Consider the following 9,576-nt stretch of genomic DNA (forward strand, 5'->3'; position numbering starts at 1 on the left):
CCACTACCATCACTACCACCACCACCATCACCACCATCACTACCATCACCACCATCACTAGTGGAGTGGAGAGAGTGGAGGCCTTCTCATCATACCTGCTAGAGCCCTACACAGACTAACATCACCACCATCACCACCATCACCACCATCACCACCATCACCACCATCACCACCATCACCACCATCACCACCATCACCACCATCACTACCATCACCACCATCACCACCATCACCACCATCACTACCATCACCACCATCACCACCATCACCACCATCACCACCATCACTACCATCACTACCACCACCACCATCACCACCATCACTAGTGGAGTGGAGAGAGTGGAGGCCTTCTCATCATACCTGCTAGAGCCCTACACAGACTAACATCACCACCATCACCACCATCACCACCATCACCACCATCACTACCATCACCACCATCACCACCATCACCACCATCACTACCATCACCACCATCACCACCATCACCACCATCACCACCATCACCACCATCACTACCATCACCACCATCACTACCATCACCACCATCACCACCATCACTACCATCACCACCATCACTACCATCACCACCATCACCACCATCACTACCATCACCACCATCACCACCATCACTACCATCACCACCATCACCACCATCACTACCATCACCACCATCACCACCATCACTACCATCACTAGCAGAGTGGAGAGAGTGGAGGCCTTCTCTACCTTCCTGCTAGAGCCCTACACAGACTAACATCACCACCATCACTACCATCACCACCATCACCACCACCATCACCACGATCACCACCATCATCACCACAATCACTAAAATCACCACCATCACCACCATCACTACCACCACCATCATCACCACAATCACTACCATCACCACCATCACTACCATCACCACCATCACCACCATCACTACCACCACCATCACTACCACCATCACCACAATCACCACCATCACTACCATCACCACCATCACCACCATCACTACCACCACCATCACCACAATCACTACAATCACCACCATCACCACCATCACTACCACCATCACTACCATCACTACCACCACTACCACCATCACTACCACCAACACCACCACCATCACAACAACAACAACAACCACCACCATCACTACCACCACCATCATCACCACAATCACTACAATCACCACCATCACCACCATCACCACCATCACTACCACCATCACTACCATCACTACCACCACCACTACCACTACCACCACTACCATCGCCACTACCACCAACACCACCACCATCACAACAACAACAACCACCACCACCATCACCACCATCACCACCATCACCACCATCACCACCATCACCACCATCACAACAACAACAACCACCATCACAACAACAACAACCACCACCACCACATCTCCTGTGCACCAGGCGAGGTGGTCAACATCTCACACAAACATCATTCAAGCGGCTTTCATTAAAGGTGACGTTGGAAAACGAAGCTGTGTCATTGAGCCCCAGTGATTAACACTGAACCCTATGGGAGTGAACCCTATGGGAGTGAGTCCCAGTGATGAACACTGAACCCTATGGGAGTGAGCCCCAGTGATGAACACTGAACCCTATGGGAGTGAGCCCCAGTGATGAACACTGAACCCTATGGGAGTGAGTCCCAGTGATTAACACTGAACCCTATAGGAGTGAGTCCCAGTGATTAACACTGAACCCTATGGGAGTGAGCCCCAGTGATTAACACTGAACCCTATGGGAGTGAGCCCCAGTGATTAACACTGAACCCTATGGGAGTGAGTCCCAGTGATTAACACTGAACCCTATGGGAGTGAGTCCCAGTGATTAACACTGAACCCTATGGGAGTGAGCCCCAGTGATTAACACTGAACCCTATGGGAGTGAGCCCCAGTGATTAACACTGAACCCTATGGGAGTGAGTCCCAGTGATTAACACTGAACCCTATGGGAGTGAGTCCCAGTGATTAACACTGAACCCTATAGGAGTGAGTCCCAGTGATTAACACTGAACCCTATGGGAGTGAGCCCCAGTGATTAACACTGAACCCTATGGGAGTGAGTCCCAGTGATTAACACTGAACCCTATGGGAGTGAGCCCCAGTGATTAACACTGAACCCTATGGGAGTGAGTCCCAGTGATGAACACTGAACCCTATGGGAGTGAGCCCCAGTGATTAACATTGAACCCTATGGGAGTGAGCCCCAGTGATTAACACTGAACCCTATGGGAGTGAGTCCCAGTGATTAACATTGAACCCTATGGGAGTGAGTCCCAGTGATTAACACTGAACCCTATGGGAGTGAGTCCCAGTGATTAACACTGAACCCTATGGGAGTGAACCCTATGGGAGTGAACCCTATGGGAGTGAGCCCCAGTGATTAACACTGAACCCTATGGGAGTGAGTCCCAGTGATTAACACTGAACCCTATGGGAGTGAGTCCCAGTGATTAACACTGAACCCTATGGGAGTGAGTCCCAGTGATTAACACTGAACCCTATGGGAGTGAGCCCTATGGGAGTGAGTCCCAGTGATTAACACTGAACCCTATGGGAGTGAACCCTATGGGAGTGAGTCCCAGTGATTAACACTGAACCCTATGGGAGTGAGCCCCAGTGATGAACACTGAACCCTATGGGAGTGAGTCCCAGTGATTAACACTGAACCCTATGGGAGTGAGCCCCAGTGATTAACACTGAACCCTATGGGAGCGAGTCCCAGTGATTAACACTGAACCCTATGGGAGTGAGCCCCAGTGATTAACACTGAACCCTATGGGAGTGAGTCCCAGTGATTAACACTGAACCCTATGGGAGTGAGCCCCAGTGATTAACACTGAACCCTATGGGAGCGAGTCCCAGTGATTAACACTGAACCCTATGGGAGTGAGTCCCAGTGATTAACACTGAACCCTATGGGAGTGAGCCCCAGTGATTAACACTGAACCCTATGGGAGTGAACCCTATGGGAGTGAGCCCCAGTGATTAACACTGAACCCTATGGGAGTGAGTCCCAGTGATTAACACTGAACCCTATGGGAGTGAGTCCCAGTGATTAACACTGAACCCTATGGGAGTGAGTCCCAGTGATTAACACTGAACCCTATGGGAGTGAGTCCCAGTGATTAACACTGAACCCTATGGGAGTGAGTCCCAATGATTAACACTGAACCCTATGGGAGTGAACCCTATGGGAGTGAGTCCCAGTGATTAACACTGAACCCTATGGGAGTGAGCCCCAGTGATGAACACTGAACCCTATGGGAGTGAGTCCCAGTGATTAACACTGAACCCTATGGGAGTGAGTCCCAGTGATTAACACTGAACCCTATGGGAGTGAGTCCCAGTGATTAACACTGAACCCTATGGGAGTGAGTCCCAGTGATTAACACTGAACCCTATGGGAGTGAGCCCCAGTGATGAACACTGAACCCTATGGGAGTGAGTCCCAGTGATTAACACTGAACCCTATGGGAGTGAGTCCCAGTGATTAACACTGAACCCTATGGGAGTGAGTCCCAGTGATGAACACTGAACCCTATGGGAGTGAGTCCCAGTGATTAACACTGAACCCTATGGGAGTGAGTCCCAGTGATTAACATTGAACCCTATGGGAGTGAGTCCCAGTGATTAACACTGAACCCTATGGGAGTGAGTCCTATGGGAGTGAGTCCCAGTGATTAACACTGAACCCTATGGGAGTGAACCCTATGGGAGTGAGTCCCAGTGATTAACACTGAACCCTATGGGAGTGAGCCCCAGTGATTAACACTGAACCCTATGGGAGTGAGTCCCAGTGATTAACACTGAACCCTATGGGAGTGAGCCCCAGTGATTAACACTGAACCCTATGGGAGTGAGCCCCAGTGATTAACACTGAACTCTATGGGAGTGAGCCCCAGTGATTAACACTGAACCCTATGGGAGTGAGCCCCAGTGATTAACACTGAACCCTGTGGGAGTGAGTCCCAGTGATTAACACTGAACTCTATGGGAGTGAGCCCCAGTGATTAACACTGAACCCTATGGGAGTGAGCCCCAGTGATGAACACTGAACCCTATGGGAGTGAGCCCCAGTGATTAACACTGAACCCTATGGGAGTGAGCCCCAGTGATTAACACTGAACCCTATGGGAGTGAGCCCCAGTGATTAACACTGAACCCTATGGGAGTGAGTCCCAGTGATTAACACTGAACCCTATGGGAGTGAACCCTATGGGAGTGAGCCTCAGTGATTAACACTGAACCCTATGGGAGTGAGTCCCAGTGATTAACACTGAACCCTATGGGAGTGAGTCCCAGTGATGAACACTGAACCCTATGGGAGTGAGCCCCAGTGATTAACACTGAACCCTATGGGAGTGAGTCCCAGTGATTAACACTGAACCCTATGGGAGTGAACCCTATGGGAGTGAGCCCCAGTGATTAACACTGAACCCTATGGGAGTGAGCCCCAGTGATTAACACTGAACCCTATGGGAGTGAGTCCCAGTGATTAACACTGAACCCTATGGGAGTGAGTCCCAGTGATTAACAACGAACCCTATGGGAGTGAGTCCCAGTGATGAACACTGAACCCTATGGGAGTGAGTCCCAGTGATTAACACTGAACCCTATGGGTGTGAGCCCCAGTGATTAACACTGAACCCTATGGGAGTGAGCCCCAGTGATTAACACTGAACCCTATGGGAGTGAGTCCCAGTGATTAACACTGAACCCTATGGGAGTGAGCCCCAGTGATTAACACTGAACCCTATGGGAGTGACCCCCAGTGATTAACACTGAACCCTATGGGAGTGAGCCCCAGTGATTAACACTGAACCCTATGGGAGTGAGTCCCAGTGATTAACACTGAACCCTATGGGAGTGAGTCCCAGTGATTAACATTGAACCCTATGGGAGTGAGTCCCAGTGATTAACACTGAACCCTATGGGAGTGAGCCCCAGTGATTAACATTGAACCCTATGGGAGTGAGTCCCAGTGATGAACACTGAACCCTATGGGAGTGAGTCCCAGTGATTAACACTGAACCCTATGGGAGTGAGCCCCAGTGATTAACATTGAACCCTATGGGAGTGAGCCCCAGTGATTAACACTGAACCCTATGGGAGTGAGTCCCAGTGATGAACACTGAACCCTATGGGAGTGAGTCCCAGTGATTAACACTGAACCCTATGGGAGTGAGTCCCAGTGATTAACACTGAACCCTATGGGAGTGAGCCCCAGTGATGAACACTGAACCCTATGGGAGTGAGTCCCAGTGATTAACACTGAACCCTATGGGAGTGAGTTCCAGTGATTAACACTGAACCCTATGGGAGTGAGTCCCAGTGATTAACACTGAACCCTATGGGAGTGAGTTCCAGTGATTAACACTGAACCCTATGGGAGTGAGTCCCAGTGATTAACACTGAACCCTATGGGAGTGAACCCTATGGGAGTGAGTCCCAGTGATGAACACTGAACCCTATGGGAGTGAGCCCCAGTGATTAACACTGAACCCTATGGGAGTGAGCCCCAGTGATTAACACTGAACCCTATGGGAGTGAACCCTATGGGAGTGAGTCCCAGTGATTAACACTGAACCCTATGGGAGTGAGTCCCAGTGATTAACACTGAACCCTATGGGAGTGAACCCTATGGGAGTGAGTCCCAGTGATTAACACTGAACCCTATGGGAGTGAGTCCCAGTGATTAACACTGAACCCTATGGGAGTGAGTCCCAGTGATTAACACTGAACCCTATGGGAGTGAGCCCCAGTGATTAACATTGAACCCTATGGGAGTGAGCCCCAGTGATTAACATTGAACCCTATGGGAGTGAGCACCAGTGATTAACACTGAACCCTATAGGAGTGAGCCCCAGTGATTAACACTGAACCCTATGGGAGTGAGTCCCAGTGATTAACACTGAACCCTATGGGAGTGAGCCCCAGTGATTAACATTGAACCCTATGGGAGTGAGTCCCAGTGATGAACACTGAACCCTATGGGAGTGAGCCCCAGTGATTAACACTGAACCCTATGGGAGTGAGTCCCAGTGATTAACACTGAACCCTATGGGAGTGAGTCCCAGTGATTAACACTGAACCCTATGGGAGTGAGCCCCAGTGATTAACACTGAACCCTATGGGAGTGAGTCCCAGTGATTAACACTGAACCCTATGGGAGTGAGCCCCAGTGATTAACACTGAACCCTATGGGAGTGAGTCCCAGTGATTAACACTGAACCCTATGGGAGTGAGTCCCAGTGATTAACACTGAACTCTATGGGAGTGAGTCCCAGTGATTAACACTGAACCCTATGGGAGTGAGCCCCAGTGATTAACACTGAACCCTATGGGAGTGAGCCCTATGGGAGTGAGCCCCAGTGATTAACACTGAACCCTATGGGAGTGAGCCCCAGTGATTAACACTGAACCCTATGGGAGTGAGTCCCAGTGATTAACACTGAACCCTATGGGAGTGAGCCCCAGTGATTAACACTGAACCCTATGGGAGTGAGTCCCAGTGATGAACACTGAACCCTATGGGAGTGAGTCCCAGTGATTAACACTGAACCCTATGGGAGTGAACCCTATGGGAGTGAACCCCAGTGATTAACACTGAACCCTATGGGAGTGAGTCCCAGTGATTAACACTGAACCCTATGGGAGTGAACCCTATGGGAGTGAGTCCCAGTGATTAACACTGAACCCTATGGGAGTGAGCCCCAGTGATTAACACTGAACCCTATGGGAGTGAGTCCCAGTGATTAACACTGAACCCTATGGGAGTGAGTCCCAGTGATTAACACTGAACCCTGTGGGAGTGAGTCCCAGTGATTAACACTGAACCCTATGGGAGTGAGTCCCAGTGATTAACACTGGACCCTATGGGAGTGAGTCCCAGTGATTAACATTGAACCCTATGGGAGTGAGTCCCAGTGATTAACACTGAACCCTATGGGAGGGAGTCCCAGTGATTAACACTGGACCCTATGGGAGTGAGCCCCAGTGATTAACACTGAACCCTATGGGAGTGAGTCCCAGTGATTAACACGAACCCTATGGGAGTGAGTCCCAGTGATTAACACTGAACCCTATGGGAGTGAGTCCCAGTGATTAACACTGAACCCTATGGGAGTGAGCCCCAGTGATTAACACTGAACCCTATGGGAGTGAGTCCCAGTGATTAACACTGAACCCTATGGGAGTGACCCCCAGTGATTAACACTGAACCCTATGGGAGTGAGTCCCAGTGATTAACACTGGACCCTATGGGAGTGAGTCCCAGTGATGAACACTGAACCCTATGGGAGTGAGTCCCAGTGATTAACACTGAACCCTATGGGAGTGAGCCCCAGTGATTAACATTGAACCCTATGGGAGTGAGCCCCAGTGATGAACACTGAACCCTATGGGAGTGAGTCCCAGTGATTAACACTGAACCCTATGGGAGTGAGTCCCAGTGATTAACATTGAACCCTATGGGAGTGAGCCCCAGTGATTAACACTGAACCCTATGGGAGTGAGCCCCAGTGATTAACACTGAACCCTATGGGAGTGAGCCCCAGTGATTAACACTGAACCCTATGGGAGTGAGTCCCAGTGATGAACACTGAACCCTATGGGAGTGAGTCCCAGTGATTAACACTGAACCCTATGGGAGTGAGTCCCAGTGATTAACACTGAACCCTATGGGAGTGAGCCCCAGTGATTAACACTGAACCCTATGGGAGTGAGTCCCAGTGATTAACACTGAACCCTATGGGAGTGAGCCCCAGTGATTAACACTGAACCCTATGGGAGTGAGTCCCAGTGATTAACACTGAACCCTATGGGAGTGAGTCCCAGTGATGAACACTGAACCCTATGGGAGTGAGCCCCAGTGATTAACACTGAACCCTATGGGAGTGAACCCCAGTGATTAACATTGAACCCTATGGGAGTGAGTCCCAGTGATTAACACTGAACCCTATGGGAGTGAGCCCCATTGATTAACACTGAACCCTATGGGAGTGAGCCTCAGTGATTAACACTGAACCCTATGGGAGTGAGCCCCAGTGATGAACACTGAACCCTATGGGAGTGAACCCCAGTGATTAACACTGAACCCTATGGGAGTGAGTCCCAGTGATTAACACTGAACCCTATGGGAGTGAGTCCCAGTGATTAACACTGAGCCCTATGGGAGTGAGTCCCAGTGATGAACACTGAACCCTATGGGAGTGAGCCCCAGTGATTAACACTGAACCCTATGGGAGTGAGCCTCAGTGATGAACACTGAACCCTATGGGAGTGAGTCCCAGTGATTAACACTGAACCCTATGGGAGTGAGTCCCAGTGATTAACACTGAACCCTATGGCAGTGAGTCCCAGTGATTAACACTGAACCCTATGGGAGTGAGTCCCAGTGATTAACACTGAACCCTATGGGAGTGAGTCCCAGTGATTAACACTGAACCCTATGGGAGTGAGTCCCAGTGATTAACACTGAACCCTATGGCAGTGAGTCCCAGTGATTAACACTGAACCCTATGTGTCATGTCACGTGGGTGGGGGCATGTCACGTGGGTGGGGGGTGAAGTGGGTGGAGACGTCACGTGTCGACCAGGTGGAGGAGTCGGTTGGCGGGGCGGTGACGTCACCAGGTGGGGGGTGTGGGGAGGGGAGGGAGGGGTGGGGGGAGGGGTGGGGGGAGGGGTGGGGGGAGGGGTGGGTGGGGGGGAGGGGTGGGTGGGGGGAGGGAGGGGTGGGTGGGGGGGAGGGGTGGGTGTGGGGAGGGGAGGGAGGGGTGGGGGGAGGGGTGGGGGGAGGGGTGGGGGGAGGGGTGGGGGGAGGGGTGGGTGGGGGGAGGGAGGGGTGGGTGGGGGGAGGGAGGGGAGGGGTGGGGGAAGGGTTGAGGGGAGGGGTGGGGGGAGGGGAGGGAGGGGTGGGGGGAGGGGTGGGGGTGGGGGAAGGGTTGAGGGGAGGGGGTGGGTGGGGGGAGGGAGGGGTGGGTGGGGGGAGGGAGGGGTGGGTGGGGGGAGGGAGGGGTGGGTGGGGGGGAGGGGTGGGTGGGGGGAGGGAGGGGAGGGGCGGGGTGGGGGGAGGGAGGGGAGGGGCGGGGTGGGGGGAGGGGAGGGGCGGGGTGGGGTGAGGGGTGAGGGGGGAGGGGAGGGGGGGCTGAGAGACACCTGGGGAGTGAGAGAGACACGGTGTGGTGGTGGTGCTGGAGGAGGAGACACGGGGTGGTGGTGAGAGAGACACAGGGTAGGGTGGTGCTGGAGGAGGAGGAGACAGGGGGTGGGGAGAGAGACACCTGGGGCGTGAGAGAGACACAGGGTGGGGTGGTGCTGGAGGAGGAGACACGGGGTGAGAGAGAGAGACACGGGGTGTGGTGGTGGTGGAGGCACGGGGAGGGTGACAGCTTCTTCGGCGGCGAGGAGCGAGGAGGAGGAGGCGATGGCGGACTGTGGAGTCGTGAGCCTGGGAGTGCGAATCAACATCGAGCGGAGTGACGGTAACTGGGGGGGGGGGGGGGGGGGGGGGGGGGGGGGCCTGCTGGGCTCACAGGGTGTGTGGGTGGG

The sequence above is a fragment of the Lampetra fluviatilis genome, unplaced genomic scaffold (genome assembly GCF_964198595.1).
Source record: "Lampetra fluviatilis unplaced genomic scaffold, kcLamFluv1.1 SCAFFOLD_422, whole genome shotgun sequence".
In the NCBI taxonomy this organism is placed as follows: Eukaryota; Metazoa; Chordata; class Hyperoartia; order Petromyzontiformes; family Petromyzontidae; genus Lampetra; species Lampetra fluviatilis.